At 42.1% G+C, this 22,657-nt stretch overlaps 1 pseudogene; it reads left to right on the top strand.

The window, feature by feature from the left end:
- The first annotated feature begins 925 nt into the window (after positions 1 to 925).
- Positions 926 to 22,012, top strand: LOC115119534 (hydroperoxide isomerase ALOXE3-like; annotated as a pseudogene).
- Positions 22,013 to 22,657: the final 645 nt, after the last annotated feature.

Genomic DNA, 22,657 nt, shown 5'->3' with positions numbered 1-22,657 from the left:
ATGCACATACGTTTAATGTATTGATAAATGGACACCCATAATATAAAGTAACACTGTTCAAGTGCTAAAAAGAACTCTACATCCATTTCAATAAGTATGTATGTCACCTGGAGGCAGTCATGGGAAAACTGTTAAACTGCATGAAAGCACCAATCTTCGTGTTGCATTGATTGCAAGCAATGAAATCACATTGAGAGAAACAAAACATGTTTGAGTAAATCGCATGTTTTCATAAATCTGACAGCCCACCTTGTCCTGTTTTTTTCAGTGTGGTGACTGGGTGTATTGACACAGTGTAATTAATAACATCACCATGCTCAAAGGGATATTCAATGTCAACTTTTTTTTACCCATCTACCAATAGGTGCACCTCTTTGCGAGGCATTGAATACCTCCCTGTTCTTTGGTTATATCTGGGTTTGAAATTCACTGCTCGACTGAGTAACCTTACAATTATCTGTATGCGTGGGGTACATAGATGAGGTCGTCACTCAAAAATCATGTTTAAATACTATTATTACACACCCACAGTGAGTCCATGTCACTTATAATGTGACTTGTTAAGCACATTTGTACTCTTGAACTTGTTTAGGCTTGCCCTAAAAAGGTGTTGAATATAATATTGAGTCAAGACATTTCAGATTTTACATTTGAATTCATTTCTAATAATTTCTAAAACATAATGCAACTGACATTATGGGCCAGTGACACAATTGAAATTTAATCCCTTTTAAATTCAGGCTGTAACACAACAAAATGTGGAAAAAGTTGTATGGTACATCTTCATCTTGAAAAAGACTACGAATATTTACTGTGGCAAACATTTGGTTGTAGTTGATCGTCTTATGTGGTTCCATTGAGTTGGTTCTAGTTAAGTTGTAATGCTATATGTCTAACATGTTGTCTTGCTGTGTGTAGAATTATTTGTCTTACAGAATCATCATGGTGAAGTACACAGTGAAAGTGTTTACTGGAAAAATGCTGCTTGCCGGCACATTGAACAGTGTTTACGTCAAACTGGTCGGCACAAAGGGAGAAAGTGACCGCGTGTACATCCCTAAAACCGCCAGCCAAGGATCGGTAAGTTCACAAAAAAGTTGTATTATACCACAATCCATCTGGGTGTTGCGAATGCCAAATACAATCTCCATTCTGGGATTCGAAAATATCTAAACCAGCAGTCTCAACTTAGTCGACGTTTAGAGAACGTTGTTTGTTTGCTGAGATCATTTTAACATGTCATCTATCTCTCTGTAGATGATTGAGCACAATGTGTCCTGTCCCTCCTCCCTGGGCCCTCTGGAGTTTGTAGTGCTGGACACAGAGCCGTATGCCCTGTTCGCCTACATCAACGATGACTGGTTCTGCTCTAAAGTAGTGGTGACCACACCAGAGGGAGACACGGACAGCTTCCCCTGTTACCGCTGGATCTCAGGCTATGAGCGTCTGGTGTTCAGAGAGGCCACTGGTCAGTATGTTGGTATACAGTATAGATCATTGTGTAGGTTTAGTTTTGGATAGAACTGCTGTGCCCAAGACACATAGCTACAGGTCAGCTAGCTGAATGTCATTTGTAGTTTAAATCTAATTTTATTTGTCACGTGCCGATTACAACAGGTTTAGACCTTAACGTGAAATGCTTACTTACAAGCCCTTAACCAACAAAGCAGAGTTTAAAAAAAGGTTAATATTTGCTAAATAAACTATAACACAATATAATAACAATAACAAGGCTATATACAGTGCCTTGCAGAAGTATTCATCCCCCTTGGCGTTTTTCCTATATTGTTGCATTACAACCTGTAATTTAAATAGATTTTTATTCGGATTTCATATAATGGACATACATAAATTAAATGAAAAAAAAGAACATGTTTCAAAGATTCTAAAAAGTAAAAAATGGAAAAGTGGTGCGTGCATATATATTCACCCCCTTTGTGATGAAGCTCCTAAATAAGATCTGGTGCAACCAATTACCTTCAGAAGTCACATAATTAGTTAGATTGCACACAGGTGGACTTTATTTAAGTGTCATATGATCTGTCACATGATCTCAGTATATATACACCTGTTCTGAAAGGCCCCAGAGTCTGCAACACCACTAAGCAAGGGGCACCACCAAGCAAGCGGCACCATGAAGACCAAGGAGCTCTCCAAACAACAGGTCAGGGACAAAGTTGTGGAGAAGTACAGATGAGGGATCGGATATAAAAAAATATCAGAAACGTTGAACATCCCACGGGGCACTATTTAATTCCATTATTAAAAAATGGAAAGAATATGGCAAAACAACAAACCTGCCAAGAGAGGGCCGCCCACCAAAACTCACAGACCAAGCAAGGAGTGCATTAATCAAAGAGACCAAAGATAACCCTGAAGGAGCTGCAAAGCTCCACAGCAGAGATTGCAGTATCTCTCCCGAGGACCACTTTAAGCCATACACTCCACAGAGCTGGGCTTTACGGAAGAGTGGCCAGAAAAAAAGCCATTGCTTAAAGAAAGAAATAAGCAAACACGTTTAGTGTTCGCCAAAAGGCATGTGGGAGACTCTCCAAACATATGGAAAAATGTAATATGGTCAGATTAACCTCTCTGGGATATGTGGGACACAAATAAATTACTATAAAAATCAAACTTTCATGAAATCACACATGCAAGATACCAAATTAAAGCTACACTTGTTGTGAATCCAGCCAACATGTCAGATTTCAAAAAGGCTTTCCTGCGAAAGCAAACAATGCTATTATCTGAGGATAGCAAAGTGGAGCGTGCTTTTCAGGTCACTCGCCTCTAACAAAGTGTACACTAGACTCGAGCCTCGTTCTGAACAGTGTTACTTCTTCATTTCTCAAAGGAAAAACCTCAACCAATTTCTAAAGACTGTTGATATCCAGTGGAAGCGATAGGAACTGCAGGAAAGTTGATTAGAAATCTGGATTCCCAATGAAACCCCATTGAAAAGAGTGACCTCAAAAAAAAAATCTGAACCCTTTGTCCTCTGGGTTTTGCCTGCCAAATAAGTTCTGTTATACTCACAGACATGGTTCAAACAGTTTTAGAAACTTCAGAGTGTTTTCTATCCAAATATACTAATAATATGCATATCTTAGCTTCTGGGTCTGAGTAGCAGGCCGTTTACTTTGGACACGCTTTTCATCCAGACGTGAAAATATTGCCCCCTATTCCAAAGAAGTTATTAAAATTGAGCTTTTTGGTCATCAAGGAAATCGCTATGTCTGGCGCAAACCCAACACCTCTCATCACCCTGAGAACACCATCCTGAGAACACAGTGAAGCATGGTGGGGGCAGCATTATGCTGTGGGGATGTTTTTCATCGCCAGGGACTGGGAAGCTGGTCAGAATTGAAGGAATGATGGATGGCACTAAATACAGGGAAATTCTTGAGGGAAACCGGTTTCAGTCTTCCAGAGATTTGAGACTGGGACAGGGTTTCACCTTCCAACAGGACAATGACTCTAAGCATACTGCTAAAGCAACACCCGAGTGGTTTAAGAGGAAACATGTAAATGTCTTGGAATGGCCTAGTCAAAGCCCAGATCTCAATCCAATTGAGAATCTGTGGTATGACTTAAACATTGCTGTACACAAATCAAATCAAATCAAATGTATTTATATAGCCCTTCGTACATCAGCTGATATCTCAAAGTGCTGTACAGAAACCCAGCCTAAAACCCCAAACAGCAAGCAATGCAGGTGTAGAAGCACGGCGGAACCCATCCAACTTGAAGGCACTGGAGCAGTTTTGCCTTGAAGAATGGGCAAAAGTCCCAGTGGCTAGATGTACCAAGCTTATAGAGACATACCCCAGGAGACTTGCAGCTGTAATTGCTGCAACATTTTGCATCTTCAAAGTGGTAGGTATGTTGTGGAAATCGAATGATACACCCCCCCCAAAAAAATCTATTTAAATTCCAGGTTGTAAGGCAACAAAATAGGAAAAATGCCAAGGGGGTGAATACTTTCGCAAACCACTGTACAAGGGGTACCGGTAACCGAGTCAATGTGCAGGGGTACAGGTTGTCAAGGTCATTTAAGTACTATGTCCATGAAGGTTAGGTGTAAAGTGCATAGATAATGACCAGAGAATAGCAGCAGCGTATGTGAATGTATTAATAAGAATAAAGAGGGGTTCATTGCAAATAGTCGGGGTAGTCATAGTTTATTTTGAAATGTGTGTGAAAGGGGCTATATTTATGGAATAATGGTTGATATACACTACTGTTCAAACGCTTGGGGTCACTTAGAAATATCCTTGTTTTTGAAAGAAAAGAACAACAATTGTCCATTAAAATAATATCAAATTGATCAGAAATACAGTGTAGATATTTTCAAGAAACTGAAGATCTCATACAACGCTGTGAACTACACCCCTCACAGAACAGCGCAAACTGGCTCTAACCAGAATAGAACGAATGGGAGGCTCTGGTGCATAACTGAGCAAGAGGACAAATACATTAGTGTGTAGTTTGAGAAACAGATGCCTCACAAGTCCTCAACTGGCAGCTTCATTAAATAGTACCAGCAAAACACCAGTCTCAACATCAACAGTGACGTCAACGTCTAGGCAGAGTTGCAAAGAAAAAGCCATATCTCAGACTGGCCAATAAAAAGAAAAGATTAAGATGGGCAAAAGAACAAAGAAACTGGACAGAGGAAGATTGGAAAAAGTGTTATGGACAGACAAATCTAAGTTTGAGGTGTTCAGATCACAAAGAAGAACATTCGTGAGATGCAGAGAAAATGCTGGAGGAGTGCTTGACGCCATCTGTCAAGCATCATGAAGGCAATGTGATTGTCTGGGGGTACTTTGGTGCTGGTAAAGTGGGATCTTTAAGAAGGAAGGCTATCGCTCCATTTTGAAACGCCATACCTTACCCTGTGGACGGCGCTTAATTGGAGACAATTTCCTCCTACAACAGGATAATGACCCAAAGAACAGCTCCAAACTACGCAATAACTATTTAGGGAAGAAGCAGCCAGCTGGTATTCTGTCTATAATGGAGTGGCCAGCACAGTCACCGGATCTCACCATATTGAGCTGTTGTGGGAGCAGCTTGGCCATATGGTATGTAAGAAGTGCCCATCAAGCCAATCCAACTTGTGGGAGGTGCTTCAGGAAGCATGGGGTGAAATCTCTTCAGATTAATTCAACAAACTGACAACTAGAATGCCAAAGGTCTGCAAGACTGTACTTGCTGCAAATGGAGGATTATTTGATGAAAGCAAAGTTTGAAGGACAATTATTATTTCAATAAAAAAAATCATTATTTATAGTCTTGTCAATGTCTTGACTATATTTGCTATTCATTTTGCAACTAATTTCATGTATATTTTCATGGAAAACAAGGACATTTCTAAGTGACCACAAACTTTTGAACAGTAGTGTATACAGTGGATTTCTTAAGATGTTGACCAATCCATAAACACATGAAAATGATCAACATTTCTGGTCTTTTGTATATAAGGTAAGCTGATATTCAATGAGACCTGCCCAGAGGCCATAAAGGAGAGAAAGAAGGAGCTGCAGAGTCGCCATAAGGTGTACCGGTAAGCTTTATGGAAACATTCATAATTTGTAAAGATACAATAACAACTTTAAACAAATCCAAGTAAAAACATAACTCATAGACACAGATAAAATGGTGTACGATTGTAATAAAAGCAGACGGTGGCCAAGCTGTTAAGAGCGCTAAGCCAGTAACCAAAAGGTTGCTGGTTTGGATCCCTGAGCTGACTAGTTGAACAATCTGTTGATATGCCCTTGAGAAAGGCACTTAACCCTAATTGCTCTGGATAAGCGTGACATTTTTATTTAAGCCCCCCTTTTTGCATGGTTTAGGCCTGGGTTCAAATACCATTGTAAATCTTTGAAATACTTTGAGCATTTAGTTTAGCCTGCCTGGAGTAGCAGGTGGGTGGGGTTTGCACTTAAAAAATAATCAACCCACGTCTGGTATGATAGTGTGTTGTGTAATAGTGAATGACAGGCTGTGTATCCCGTCTTGATTTACCATGTCTGTTCCCTTCAGCTGGAGTATATATGCCAAGGGTCTACCCCAAATAATGACAGTTAACAGGGCTTCTGGACTCCCTGATGAGGTCCGCTTCTCTTTCACCAAGGACTTGGAGTTCAAGTTCACAGCAGCCGAAGCGTAAGTTAGAGCACTGATTCTCTACCTTCTTTTGCTTACTGTACTCCAATCACATATAGCTCTTTGTGGAGTACACCTGAAGTACCCCTTTTGTGTGAATTTCAGCTTTAGGCTGATTTTCTTATGAATCTTCCCAAGTACAGGCCAAGAACCCCCAGGGTTACATGGACCCTAGGTTGAGAACCATGAGGCAACACCAGGAAATGTATTCGATCTGTCAAAATCTATGTTGGCATTTCCCCAACATACCTGTGAAAACATTTCCTTTTAAATGAGATGTGATTCTCCTAGACCTGTTTAGGTAATTGCAAGAACCTGAGAAGAGGGGAATTTGGCAGCCAGGAGTGTGAAGCATGGAATATGGCAACGATGCCAAGAATGACACCTCAGGCTAGGGTTGCCTAAATTATATATATTTTTAGCTACGCAAATCATATCTAAAATGGTATATCTAACAAGCCATTCAGACATTTAGCAGAAATGTTATATAGGTTATATACACTGAACAAAAATATAAACAACATGTAAAGTGTTGGTCCCGTGTTTCATGAGCTGAAATAAAAGATTCCAGAAATGTTCCATATTCTCAAAAAAGCTTATTTCTCTCAGATTTTGTGGAGAAATTTGTTTACATCCTTGTTAGTGAGTATTTCTCTTTTGCCAAGATAATCCATCCACCTGGTAGTTGTGGCATATCAAGAAGCTGATTAAACAGCATGATCATTACACAGGTGCACCTTGTGCTGAGGACAATAAAAGGCCACTCTAAAATGTGCAGTTTGTCACAAAACACAATGCCACAGATGACTGAAGTTTTGAGGGAGCATGCAATTGGCATGCAGGCTGCAAGAATGTCCACCAGAGCTGTTGCCAGAGAATTTAATGTTAATTTCTCTACCATAAACCGCCTCCAAAGTTGTTTTAGAGAATTTGGCAGTATGTCCAACCGGCTTCACAACCACAGACCACGTGTAACCACGCCAGCTGAGGAACTACACATCCGGATTCTTCACCTGCGGTATCATCGGAGAACAGCCACACGGACAAAATATGAAACTATGGGTTTGCACAACCGAAGAATTTCTACACAAACTGTCAGAAACCGTCTCAGGAAAGCTCATCTGTGTGCTCGACATCCTCACCAGGGTCTCAACCTGACAGCAGTTTGATGTCATAACCGTCTTCAGTGGGCAAATGCTCACCTTCGATGGCCTCTGGCACGCTGGAGAAGTGTGCTCTTTGCTTTGCAAATTAATCCCGGTTTCAACTGTACCGTGCAGGTGGCAGACTGTGTGTATGGCATTGTGTGGGCGAGTGGTTGGCTGATGTCAGCGTTGTAAACAGTGTGCCCACCATGGTGGTGGTGGGGTTATGGTATGAGCAGGCATAAGCTACGAACAACGAACACAATTGCATTTTATCGATGCCAATTTGAATGCAGTGACGAGAGCCTGAGGCCCATTGTCGTGCCATTTATCCGCCACCATCACCTAACTTTTCAGCATGATAATGAATAGCCCCATTTCGCTAGGATTTGTACACAATTCCAGGAAGCTGAAAATGTCCCAGTTCTTCCATGGCCTGCATACTCACCAGACATGTCACATTGAACATATTTTGGATCCTCTGGATCGACATGTACGACAACGTGTTCCAGTTCCCATCAAATATCCAATAACTTTGCACAACCATTGAAGAGGAGTGGGACAACATTCCACAGGCAATGATCAATAGTGTGATCAACGATGGAGATGTGTCGTGCTGCCTGAGGCAAATGGTGGTCACACCCGACACTGACTGGTTTTCTGATACATGCCCTTACCTTTTTTATAAGGTATCTGTGACCACAGATGCATATCTGTATTCCCAGTCATGTAAAATCCATTGATTAGGGCCTAATTTATGCATTTCAATTGACTGATTTCCGTATGTGAACTGTAACTCAGTAAAATCTTTGAAATTGTTACATGTTGCGTTTATATTTTTGTTCAGTGTATGTTATTACAGATGCCCTGACCGAGTCTGTAATACCTACATGTTTCATGCAGACCACCATAGTCCCTGTGAGCAAGGAAGCGAAGGTAACCTGCCTAAATGATTACCGCCTCGTAGCACTCATGTCGGTAGCCATAAAGTGCTTTGAATGGCTGGTCATGGCTCACATCAACAGCATTCTCCCGGATACCCTAGACCCACTCCAATTCGCCTCCCGCCCCAACAGAACCACAGATGACGCAATCTCAATCCACATTGCCCTTTCCCACCTGGACAAAAGGAACACCTACGTGAGAAGGCTGTTCAATGACTACAGCTCAGCGTTCAACACCATAGTGCCTACGAAGCTCATCACTAAGCTAAGGACTCTGGGACTAAACACCTCCCTCTGCAAAGGGATCCTGGACTTCCTGACGGGCCGCCCCCAGGCGGTAAGAGTAGGTAACAACACGTCTTCCACGCTGAAACTCGACACTAGGGCCTCTCAGGGGTGTGTACTTAGTCCCCTCCTGTACTACCTGTTCACCCACGACTGCGTGGCAAACATGACTCCAACACCATCATTAAGATTGCTGACGACAGCTGTAGGCCTGATCACCGACAATGATGAGACAGCCTATAGGGTGGAGGTCAGAGAACTGGCAGTGTGGTGCCAGGACAACAACCTCTCCCTCAATGTGAAGACAAAAGAGCTGATCGTGGACAACAGGAAAAGGCGAGCAGAACAGGCCCCCATTAAAATCGACTGGGCTGTAGTGGGGGAGCGGGTCTAGAGTTTCAAGTTCCTTGGTGTCCACATCCCCAACAAACTATCATGGTCCAAACACACCAAGACAGTTGTGAAGATATCACGACAAAACCTTTTTCCCCTCAGGAGACTGAAAAGGTTTGGCATGGGTCCCCAGATCCTCAAAAGGTTCTACAGCTGCACAATCGAGAGCATCCTGACCATTTGAATCACCGCCTGGTATGTTAACTGTTCGGCCTCTGACCGTAAGGCATACCAGAGAGTAGTGCGTACGGCCCAGTACATCACTGCGGCCAAGCTTCCTGCCATCCAGGACCTATATAATAGGCGATGTCAGAGGAAAGCCCATAAAGTTGGCAGAGACTCCAGTCACCCAAGTCACAGACTGTTTTCTCTGCTAACGCACGGCAAGCGGTATCAGAGCGCCAGGTCTAGGACCAAAAGGCTCGTTAACAGCTTCTATCCCCAACCCATAAGACTGCTGAACAATGAATCAAATGGCCACCGGACTATTTACATTGACCCCCCCCCCCCCTCCACCAATTTGTTTTGTACACTGCTGCTACTCGCTGTTTATTATCTATGCATAGTCACTTCACCTCTACCTACATGTACAAATTGCCTTAACTAACCTGTACCCTCGCACATTGACTCGGTACCGGTAACCCCTGTATATAGCCTCGTTATTGTTATGTTATTGTGTTACTTATTTTTTACTTTAGTTTATTTGGTAAATATTTACTTAACTCTTCTTGAAATGCACTGTTGGTTAAGGGTTTGTAAGAATATCACAGTAAGGTCTACACTTGTATTCGGCGCATGTGACAAATAAAGTTTGATTTGATATGTATGGTATGTTTATTTCTTATATAAATATAATACATTAATATATGCCATATAGCAGACACTTTTAGCCAAAGCAACTTAAAGTGGGTGCATATATTTTTCATATTGGTGGCCCCAGCAGGAATCAAACCCACTATCATTGTAGCCATAGTCTACCAACTGGCCACACAGGATTATAGGAACACATTTAACCCAAAGAGCAGACATTTATCAAATCGCGATTGACACATATTCAATATATGTGGCCTGTGCATGAATAAACCACCCAAGGGGGAGGATGAAGAGTAAGGGACCCAACACAGACACCTGGGGGACACTCTGGTGGTGTTAAAACCAATCTCTAACCAACTTCACCATCCAACAAAATCTTTTGCATGTTGAAGTTAATTTCCTTCTCTGTCCCGGCAGATTGGTGGAGTTGAATCTAGCAGGACTGTCCACAAACAAGGAACAATGGAAGAGCCTAGATGAACTCAGTCATGTCTTCAATAGCCACAAGACTGATGTTTATGGTAAGGTCTGGTCAGTGGTGTCTGTCTTGAATAAGTCATGGATTCAAATGGTTTACTGGAACCATTAGCATCTCATTATTTGATACTTTTGTTATCTATTAGACTATGTGGAAAAGAACTGGAAGGAGGATGAGTTTTTTGGGTACCAGCTTCTGAACGGCCTCAACCCCATGATGATCCATCGCTGCTCCAAGCTTCCAGAGAACTTCCCCGTCACAGAAGACATGGTGAAGGCTTCCTTTTCGGAAAAAGCCTTGAAGCAGAAATTCAGGTCTGTCAAAATAGTCTGTCTGTTGTCACTCATCGTTCTGTTATTGCTCTATTGGTTTCCTCCTGAGTAAGTCGTGTGTATTCTTTGGTATGGTGTTGACGTCTTCCTAACTCATTCATGTCCTAACCTAAACAGAAAGGCAACATCTTTCTGGTTGACTACAAGCGCCTGCATGGAGTGACTGCAAACGTGATCAACGGGAAACAGCATTTCTTGGCTGCTCCTCTCTGCTTGCTCTACATGACAGACAATAAGCTCATGCCCATCGCAATCCAGGTACATCTCACATGAAGCAAAATGTAGAGTTCCGAAATCTACATTGAAGAAACTTAACAGAACATTTGCCACTGGGGATGCTCTTGAACCAAAAGGGGTCCCCTAAATGGAGAGAAATATTGCCCAGAAATTACGTAACAGCATATACTGTTAGCCTAAAACTAAAGAGTTAAGAATTTGACTCATGTTATATCATATGACCTTATGTACCATACAGACAACACTCAAAACAACGTTTTCTTTAAACAATTAAACTTATGTCCAGTACCTGTCAAAAGTTTGGACACCTACACATTCAAGGGTATTTTCTATATTTGTACTATTTTCTACATTGTAGAATGATAGAGAAGACATCAAAACTAAGAAATTACACATGGAATCATGTAGTAACCAAAAAAGTGTTCAACAAATCAAAATACTATATATTTTAGATTCTTCAAAGTAGTCACCCTTTGCCTTGACGACAGTTTTGCACACTCTTGGCATCCTCTCAACCAGCTTCATGAGGAATGCTTTTCCAACCGCCTTGAAGGAGTTCCCACATATGCTGAGCGCTTGTTTGCTGCTTTTCCTACACTCTGAGGTCCAACTCACCCCAAACCATCTCAATTGATTGAGGTCGGGTGATTGTGGAGGCCAGATCATCTGATGCAGCACTTCATCACTCGCCGTCTTGGTCATATAGCCCTTACACAGCCTGGAGGTGTGTTTTGGGCCATGTTTTGGGTCATAGTCCCATTAAGCGCAAACCAGATGGGATGGCGTATCACTGCAGAATGTTGTGGTAGCCATGCTGGTTAAGTGTGCCTTGAATTCTAAATAAATGACTGACAGTGTCACCAGCAAAGCACCCCCACACAATTACACCTCCTCCATGCTTCACAGTGAGAACCACACATGAGCAGAACGTTCGTTCACCTACTCTGCGTCTCACAAAGACACGGAGGTTGGAAACAAAAATCGAAAATTTACTCTTCAGACAAAGGACAGATTTATTTTGTCTGAAGAGACAGTGGCTACTTTGAAGAATCTGAAATTTGATTTGTTTAACACTTTTTTTGGTTACTACATTGTTGTGGAAATTCTTTCACAGGGACACTCAAAATGAATATGAAATAAATCATTGTTTGTCAGCGCGCTGGAGAGGTTCGAACCATCTCAATGCACCATTGTACACATGTCAATCAGGAGCTCTGCCTGTGCAGACCCAGCAGTTGTCTTACGTATATACTGCAATATACAGACAAGTTATATTTGCATGATTTAGCATAATTAATTCATCATTACCATTTAGTTTACTTCATGTGACAGACCAATACCTCACGAGGCTTCTTTCTCTCTAAGCTGAGACCTTGAAACAGATATCTTTAGTTTGTTCTCAAAACACTGTCTGGGCAAATTGCAGCTGCTGAGAGTGAGGATTTGTACAGTCAACCATTGCATGAACACAGAAATTGGTTTATAGAATAGCACATGAATAGAACAAAGAAATGAGTTTTATGAAAAGCACAAAAATTGAAATCCCCTTTATAACATAATTCCATATGTTTTATTTTATAGTTTCGATGGCTTCACTACTATTCTACAATGTAGAAAATAGTCAAATAAAGAAAAAGCCTTGAATGAGTAGGTGTGTCCAAACTTTTGACTGGTACTCTATCTTTAAATTAATTATAGTAATAATATACACATACTCAATTAATGAAACAAGCTATGATTGTGTTTTGCATTTCCTTTCACAGCTGAAGCAGGATCCTGGAGAAGACAACCCCATCTTCCTTCCAACTGACTCTGAGTATGACTGGCTCCTGGCCAAGATCTTTGTGAGGAGCGCTGACTTCGCTGAACACGAGTTGAACTTTCACCTGCTGAGGACTCACCTGCTGGCTGAGGTGTTTGCCATGTCGACACTGCGTAACCTACCAATGGTGCATCCCATCTACAAGGTACATACCTACTGCTGTGCATGTTTTCAACTGTTATTGAACAATATCTGCTATTATATAATCAACTGAATGTGTATAACATGATAATTCAAGAGAAACTTAAAGAATTTGTAAAAATTATATATAAAATGGATGTATTTTTTTTATAATTGAAAATTGCAGTAGGTTGTAGGATACTACAATACATAGCATTTTTAGGTGTGAATTTCATGTATGATCGTTCCATCTTTCTCCATAGCTCCTGATCTCTCACTTCCGCTACACTCTGCAGATCAACACTCTAGCTAGACAGGCCCTCATATCAGAGAATGGGCTGTTCACAGAGGTACTGCCTATTCCATTCTTATTGTGTTAGGTTCTATAATACGCTAATACTTATGGAATGTCACAATGCTAGCGGAAACTGATTGTATCAGTTAGCACAGGTGTCTCCTACAGGTCGATCGCGAGATACCAATAGCTCGCAGACCACATGGTTAGCTCGCCAAACAATTCATTAACAAATCTCACAAGTATTAGACACCATCTAATCAATGCAACATTATCTCACCCCTGGTTTGCCACTATTGGCTTAAAAAGCGAAACCTAAAACAATATCTGCCAATTCATTTCCAGCAATATTGCTCCAGTCTGTTTGTGTGATGCGTGCGTTTGTCTATCACTCTGTCCGTGTATAGCCAGTTGTGATAACCGTATTGTGGGTTAACAGAAATACTTTCCCATGAACCTTCTTAATTAAATGTTAAATACAAAGTAGGCTTAATTGGTAGAATTTTAGGACCACTTTAGGTATCCCACAAAATATGTACAAATTATTTCATAAAATATTGAATTTGGCCTTTACTGAAGCCCATAGAAACGCATTGATAAATCATAATGAATAAGATGTTTAACTGTCTGTGCTTTATCTAGGATATTTAAGAAGGCTCCGAAAATATACAGTACCAGTCAAAAACCATCAAGCGCTTATCATGTTTTAGGGAAGACCCAGATGCAGACAGTGTCGAAGTAACAAATGTTTATTACTAGAACAGGGGCAGGCGAAACTACAGGTTAATGGCGGGCAGAGCTCAGTAATCCAGGGTGATGTGACAAGGTACAGAACAGCAGCTCAACCGCCCCGCGGTGGGGACACCGTGCCTGTAGAGGTTTAAAAACTGTTTGGATGAAACAACACTCGGTAAATCTCAAATAAGGCCTTCTGAAGACTATACGATTATACAATCTTAACATTGGGGTACCTCTCACATTTGACGAATCAGTCAAGCCAAATCGTAATGAGCTGGTTATCTTTATGAGATGTACGCCTAGCAACACATACCTCAGTAGAGTGATTCTATCATCGGGCTGAACTCTGTCAGGTTTACATTGTTGGGACACATTTATGTGAACCTCTCAGCCATAAACATGTAATTAATAGCCTGTCATTTTTTGGCTTCAACCACGGAGCAGCCCTGGAATCAGTCCTTCACATGTTCTGTAATCGATAACCCTGTTTGATGTTTAAAACACTGATCACCGTTAGAAAACACTGAATTAGATGACGCATATAAAAACTCCTGACAGGCCTAAAGGAAATAGCACATTTTTTCAGGAAAGCATCCTAATATTGACAAAACAAAATACGCTAGACAAGGGTGGATCATTTTGTCAGTGAAATAGATTATGCCACAATTGCTGTGGAAAGGTTTTTATACTCAAATATTGATATAATGACTATCATGTTGAAGTAAACATGCAATATGTTGTGTTCCCACCACAGCGTGGAAAAGCATGAAGAGTTTATTAGACTACAGATTCAATCAATTATGATGAATTGCGCATTTTGGTTAAGTGCACGGTGATGAGTTTGATGCGAATTTTCAATAAATATCGAGGGTATTATTTGTATGCTGATGACATGATGATCGGTGCACGGCTGCCAATACTTATTTTCAAGTAAAAATGATCTTGCTCTTATCCATATCTCATCATGTATCCTACCCTCCCCACTTTATCAGCAAACTGTTATCTAGACTAGAGAGCATGCGCCAAGACGAGGTTTGCTACTTATCTCAACAGTTTTTGTGACAAAACCATAGAGTTGAAAATGTGATGGAAACACATTGAACTTCTTTTTTTACTCAGTACATGAAAACATGTACTGTTTATGTGTACTAGGTCATCAAGCCCAGCTTTGATTGAAATCAAGCCAGTTTCACAGAAACACTCCTATTAGTTAAAATGCACATATTTTTTAGGTGAATATTTGAACATTCGCTTGAAAATCTTTCGACAAGTGGATGGAAACCTAGCTATAGACAGAGTTGCATTTTGGCTTGGCAGGAATCAATCATTCAGCATGAGATAAAGATGCTGTTAGATTCCACCAGACCAGACTGGCAAAATATGTCATGCAAAGCCTAATTACACTTGTGTGTTATTTGTTAAAATATGAAATGATGCCCGGCCCTTTATAAGAGATTGGTGTTAATGAATAACAAAAATTTGTGAGAAAGGACCAGACTTTAACACTTAACTAGCTGCTTTGAACGCAGCTCCCTGCCAATTCAACAAGCACCAGCAGCTAACCATTGCCAATCAGCCTCAACTACTGTTGGCAACACTAGCTGCCTTGAACAAAACTCTTCAAACAAGCTCCATCTGCTACTAACTGTTATTCAACCTCAACACCTGTTCTCACTCTCCTTAATCACCACTAACACCTTACTTAAATCTGACCTAACAGTCATTCATCCTCTCTGTTTTGCGTCGTATGCAAGGCACTGAACGTGATAAGCCTCGTTTTATCGTAGTTCTAATTAATTAAGTTTGCGTCCTTATTTCGTTTACTATGGAGTTTGAGCTCACTGCCTCGGATTCCGATGTGTTTTCAGACCAATTTCTAGACTGTCCATTATCAAGGACACACCATCTTTAACCAGATGGCTGCCGTCCATTGTTTCAGTGCCCTATCACTATTTCAGGCCTTAAAATAACTGCAATGCCATATCTGGCCTCTAGGTCTTTCTCCCCACCACCCTGCACGCCGGAGTTCAACATCCCCCCTGCCTTCCATCTCTCTCTGTGTGTTCTCTGGCCCACCAGTTTCTCTCTATGGCCACCCCGGCTCATTCTCCACCCAACTTCTTGATCTTCAATCAACCTGCAGTCTCTTCCCCACTCTGCCAGAAGATACTACAAGGTGTAGGTGTTAATCGTGCCTCTCTCCTCACTTCCTCTCCCGCACAGGCCTTACCCCACATTATCAACCGCAACCTCTTCCAGGTGCCCCTGAGCTCCACTGACCCTCACCACTCCAGGTTCTCTGTCCCGGAGTTTTGCTTGGCTTTCTCCCATTACAGAGACTCCATCTGCTCATCCCATCCTTCTCAAGACTTGGATGACTACCAATCACCACCGAAACGGTGGTGCAACCTTTACGACTTCCATTGCCGGTTCTCGGAAGCCTTTGCTTCCAGGCTCCTTCAGTGTAGCCTCATGACATACTGGGGCGCCCTCGACGTGGCGCTCTACTGTTGCATATTTGCTGTCAAAGTATCCTTCGCCTACCACCTCTGTGGTTGCCCATCCCACCCTGCCACCATGCTCTCTTTCTGCTCAGTCGCCCCTGAAGTGTCATCTGCCCTGCCTCTGCTCGCTGTTCCGCCCTACCTTCTTCCTCCTGCTAGATGATATTATGCGTTTGCCGTGTCTTGTGGGAGGAAGGACCAATGTGGTCGAACCTGTGCTCTTCTCCGGTTGCATAATCTGCAACAATTTCAATAACTACGGCTGCAGCACTTCGTCATGCAAGCTCGTACACATTCTGTAGTGGGACTCTAAAATCCTGCCCTCAATCCCATTCCTTCTACTGATAAATGACTGTTAGCCAACCTCACCAGCCCATCAACTTCACCGCCATGGCTGCGGCCTTGGACTTTCCCCCTGACCCATCCTTTATCCAATATTTATTTTCTTGATGGCCTGAAATATTTTCTGGTCTCCTCACTTCTGCTCCAACCTCTGTTCTGCACTTGACAAGCCAGTTTCCTCCCTCTTGGTCAAGGAGGTGAAGCAGGGGTTTATGATTGGCCCCTTTTCTTCCCCGCTATTCTCCACCTACCGCATCAGTCCCCTCGGAATTGCCACCCAAAAGTATTCAGGCAAGAAGCGTATCATCGATCGTTCGATGATTGCTTTCTTTCCTGCAGCCCCCTCTGCCCCTCTCGAGTTGTACCTAATTGTCATAGCTGCTTCTCTATGGAGGAACGAATGGTCGAAGGGCCATACTCATCCATTCTGACAACCTTCGGTATGGCCCTTCGACCATTCGTTCCTCCAGAGAGAAGTACACCTCATTAACAAGGGCCGTTCTGACTACCTCCCTATCATGAGTTTCTTAAGACATCTAACCTAGTCATCCGTCACCCATTAGTTCCTTCTCAGAGCTGCACATGTACCCGGTCAATGTAACTCCTTCGCTGATTCTCTGTCCCGCCTCCAATTTCAGAGATGCAGGTGCTTTTCCCCGTATGGAGAACCCCTACCAACCCTAATCCCTCTTTAAACCATGATGACTTTCCCGTGAACCTTCTCCTAATCTCCCAGCCACTCCATCCTATCTGCCATTGCACCAAGGACACTGTCCTCTTACTGGACAGCCTGGAGATGTTTCCATACCATCTATTACCTGCCATTGTCACCCCTCTCCATGCAGACATCCTCCATCTGGACATACCTGGTCGGAATCCGGCCACTTTCTCAAGTTGCTTACTGGGTCTTCGTGTTCCTGTCACCCGCAAGTCTACCTTCTCAAGGGCCTCAACGCACAAGTCCACCAGCCCATCACCTTAGACATCCTTTCTGCCTGCATCCAAACACTGTGGTCTGGTTACATCTCCATCAGTTTCTTCCACACTAGAATCAAGGTTTCTTTTGGGATTCCTGCAATGTTCAGAGTTTATATCATCTGTTATCTACAACCCTTGTCATCCCGGCGTGTCAGATGTAACCATCCTCAACAAAGACTTCACCATCAAACACATCAAACACAGAAAAACCAATCAGTTTGGAACCACAGTCTACCTGTTCTGGTTGCCGTCTACCATCGAACCACCCTTCTGCTTCCTGCAGCTCAATCTCAAAATGCCTCTCCATCCGATACACTATTCATCACAGATTCTGGTTCCATTCCCATCTGAGACTAATACTATCCCTTTCCGGCTATCCTGCTGACCCATTCTCCGGACAATCCTTCCGCATTGGAGCCTTTTCCATGGCATCTAAGACAACACCGTACAACTCCTTGGCCTCTGGTTCTCTCAAGCCTATCATTCCTACGTCTCTTCTGACATCAACATCAGGACAGCCCACAACTTTCTCATCTCTCAGAACCTGCATTAAATCTGGCACAGTCCTCCAGTCTATGCCTCATTTCATGGACACCATCTACCTCACGCACCATATCGTACCCAACCAGCCAAAAGAGGAATGGCTCCCCAGCTGAGCTTGGTTCCTCCATATTTCCTTCCTTGAAGGGAATTACCACCGTTGCTCATTGGGTCTGTTGGCTCACTCATGGGCATCTTGTACTACCTCAGCTATATCGCCAACCATTCAGCACCTGCAGTCCAGAACAGCTCACTTCCCCTCCAGGGTCCGACTCACTTGGAGTTCTCTTATTAGGCTTCTGTGGTGAAGGCAATTCCTATCCACCATGGCCTGACTGATGTCTATCTGAGACTCTAAGCCAAACCTATGGTCAATCTCTCCAGATACTTCATCTGCAGCCTTTAGCTTCCTCTGGTCCATTCTCATTTCCCTCCTTAATCCTCAATAATTTCCTCAAATATTCTAAACCCATTTTCATGTCTGGTCCTTAAACTTGTGAAATGGAAGTTTTACGGTAGTCATTAGTATCTTAATGGCCGACACTAGATTAGTACTTTTTCGAACATATAAAACAATTATCAGGATGCTGTAGAGTGCCCGGAAGCCCGTAAAAATCGAAATTCCAGGAAAGTGGGCCATGATGTAATGTTTGCCTCTGAGTTTACTTTATCTGCGATTTTATAAATGCTCATCGCGAGTCCCCAGACACACTACAGTTTTTGCTCTGTCTGCCCTAAACTAGACCTTCAAAACAAGGTTAACTATCCCTTTAACCCATCTTGAAGAATGCCAGTATAGGAGGTAAAGGGATGATGGAGTTCCTGAAGAATGCGATGGCCTCATTGACCTACAGCTCCCTCTGTATGCCGGAGGACATCACAGCACGTGGTCTGGAGTCAATCCCCAACTTCTTCTACAGGGAAGATGGACTCAGGCTGTGGGACATCGTCCACAGGTAATGTAATGTGGCAACCCTTCCTTAATGGGATTAATTGATGCATGAACAATACAATAATTCACTATGGTTATTGAATTATAATTCTTCTTCCGGGTTTCTCTGCGTTGCTCATTGCATAAAGAGTAAAAATAGAATAAAGGTACAAATCAATAGATAGTAAATGACATCCCTAGAGCAGTAAAATAATATACATAAATAAATACAGGAAGAAGAAAGAACAGAAGCCACTTGAACCTAGTGTGGCACAAAGAAGATATGGGAGACAAGCCTACAGTATACACAATCTATTTGCACACGCCATTAACCACATAGAAGCCTAATATTTTTACAATTTAATTATAGGTAGCCCTTCTAGTCCAAACTTTTTTTGTAATATTCCGCAAATGGAAATACACAATGGACAATTTCTCCTCATCACTCAGCCACATAATACCAGGGTATATATATGGTGTGCTTTCTGGAATAAGAACAAGCGTATATCATGGTAGAAAGGGTAATAGAGGATAAGAAGTTTTATTCTCTAGTTCTTCGAGGTCACAATAGTTACATAGTGTTTCCTCTTCCATTTCACCACAATACCAACTTGTTTAAATACGCAGAGTCAATATCCCTGATCTTACCAGTACACATAGTGATCTCTTGCTTTTAGGTAGGGCATACATAATTTCACTCACACACAAATGCACCTTTAATCAAACAAGGTTCTCAATTTGGGTTTATAATTCATCTTCTCCACCCATTTTTTCCATATTGCATCAGCAGTTGTTTTTTAATCATCTGTCTCCCTTAATTTGGTTTTCGTATAGATGTTCAGTCAGACTGTTGAAAAGGTTGTCCATTTCAGTTGCCCAGGCTCCCCCTATGGATAGATCCCACTGAAAAACGTTACTAGCTATTCTGGCGGTTGGCATATCCAACAGTCTATTCCAAAGTCTCACCATACACGCCTTCCATCTCACCTCACAGGGTTTCCAGCCCATGTCCCCAGTTATTGTCATACAGGCCTTCCATCTCACCTCACAGGGTTTCCAGCCCATGTCCCCAGTTATTGTCATACAGGCCTTCCATCTCACCTCACAGGGTTTCCAGCCCATGTCCCCAGTTATTGTCATACAGGCCTTCCATCTCACCTCACAGGGTTTCCAGCCCATGTCCCCAGTTATTGCAAGTATAGGTGCAAACTTGTGGACACCTAAAAAGTGACGTTCTGCTCTGTTATGGACATGTTTGTTTTAAAAATACCTCTTAGCACCTCACACTCCTGCTGAAAAGTCCAGAACAGGACACATGCATATCTGATACAGTTTGGAATACGTAGCATAGCCAATATCTATGAGTTTATGTTGTTCCTATAACTCCAAGAGCTCTACTTGCTGAGTCGGCCAGGGCTGATGTTCCGTATAGAAAGGTCATATGTTCATCAATAAAAAAAGACCCAAATATTTACAATTGCTAGTAGACTCAAGAATGTCTTCACCAAAACAAAACTGAAAAACACTTATCTTAGTACCTGGTTTTCTAAAATGCATCTTTGCTCTTTTGCTATGTTGTCATTGTGTTTTGGCTAATGCCTGATATTTTGAATAGGTTTGTTCAGAAAATGATTGGTCACTACTACACCTGTGACTCAGACGTCCAGAAGGACTGTGAACTGCAGAACTGGATCAAGGAGATCTTCTTCCATGGGTTCCTGGCAGAAACCAGCACAGGTTACACTTTTCTCATTTAAAGACACAATCTGCATCACAAATGGCAACAGCTCTCTGGTCAAAAGTAGTACACTATATAGGGAAAAGGGTGCAATTTGACAGACTACACTTAAATTATTTCTGATAATAAACGTGTCCATTCCTTATGTTTCTCATTCCCAAACTATATTCTGGATAATTTGTTCATTCGGTGTCTGATCATTGTGGCATACTGTCTCCTCTGTGCAGGAATCCCTCAGTCTTTCAGTTCAGTGACAGAGCTGATCAAGTTTCTCACCATGGTGATCTTCACAGTGTCTGTCCAACATGCTGCAGTCAACAATGGACAGGTGATGAAACCAATTGTGTGATTTTAGTTTGTTTCTGTTGAATTATATTGGAAAAGCCGTGGTTTGATCTGTTTCGCCATTGTCATTCCAGTTTGATTTTGGGGGCTGGATGCCCAACTTCCCATCAGTCTGCAACTACCACCTCCCACCACTAAGGGGCAGTGTACTGAGAGCACCATGCTGAAGACCTTCCTGACATCAACACCACCGTTAATGGCATGGCAGCGGTGTACCTTCTGAGCAGGCAGTCCACTGACTATGTGAGTAGACGAGAAACTGCTTTTAAAAATGTATATATGACGTTAAAGCATTTCATGACACTCTCAAATAATTTCCTCAGTAGTCATAATTAATATCAGTGGTTCATGAATTTCAAATTCCATCAACTCTCTTGCCTCCTTAGGTCGCTCTTGGAAATGGCTATCAGGATCACTTCAGTGAGAAGACCCTCTGGAACTGATTCACAAAACTCAAAATGTGCTGAAGAAATACAACTTTGAAATCCAAGGCAGGAATGTCTCTTTGCCCCTGTCATATACCTACCTGAATCCCAACAATGTGGAGAACAGTGTGGCCCTGTAAAATGAGTCGGTCGTATTTATTAGGCACCAAATGGAAACCTGTTTTAAAACATGTATCTTATGGTGTGCCCTAATCATTATGACCCAGGCACTTTACTCTATTGCGGTTCAGTCCACTTTTTCTTTTTAATAGCCACATGCAGCCAAGATGAGAAGTTAAATGTTTCTACTTCTGTGTTGTTGTGAATGCCACTAGCTGATTCCTTTTTATCTAAGTATTTAGTTGGGTTCTTCACCCTTGTATAACTGAATGTTTGTACCTCAGGTCCCTTCCTGTTATTGGCAAAAACCGAACCTTGCATGCAAAACAGGAATCTACTGTATTTGCTTCCTGACTCAGTATGTGGCCTTCCATTTTCCAGCTAACCAGCAGTAGGTGTGGTGTATGGTTCCCATAGAGACAGGTGACCTTAAGGTGAACTTATTTCAGCTACCTGCCTCCCTCTAAAAGGGGAGTGTTGAGAGTAAACTACCAAATGGACAACACCTACAGACATCACTTCCCATAGTGCCTTGCTGCTGAGAAAGAACTGCATGTGACGTTCCTGATTTATTAGCCGTGTAGCTTGAACCCACTCAATTGTGTGAGAGCCAAAAGGAAACTCCTGTCCATACAGCCAAGATACAATTAGAATCTCTAACTCTGCTTTGTAACTCTATTTGCTGGCTGATCAACAGCTTGTTAATTTTCATCCTTGTCTCTTTCAGTGTTCATTGTCCATGTTGCCCAAGCCGTTTTGTTAAACTGGTTAACCTTTACACACCGGTGCCTTATACTGTGTAGCACACAAGGATATAAAAGGTGAAGATGGTGAAACGTGTACATCTCCACCAGACTTTCAGTAGTCAGTCATTATTCTTCATGTTACACTATGATTCAGCTATTGAAATAACTTGTAATGTGAATGATTATCCTCCCATGAACAGGGTCATGGCTTT

The sequence above is a fragment of the Oncorhynchus nerka genome, unplaced genomic scaffold (assembly GCF_034236695.1).
Source record: "Oncorhynchus nerka isolate Pitt River unplaced genomic scaffold, Oner_Uvic_2.0 unplaced_scaffold_2173, whole genome shotgun sequence".
Taxonomy (NCBI): Eukaryota; Metazoa; Chordata; class Actinopteri; order Salmoniformes; family Salmonidae; genus Oncorhynchus; species Oncorhynchus nerka.
This window is presented reverse-complemented; position numbering and strand designations above follow the sequence as displayed.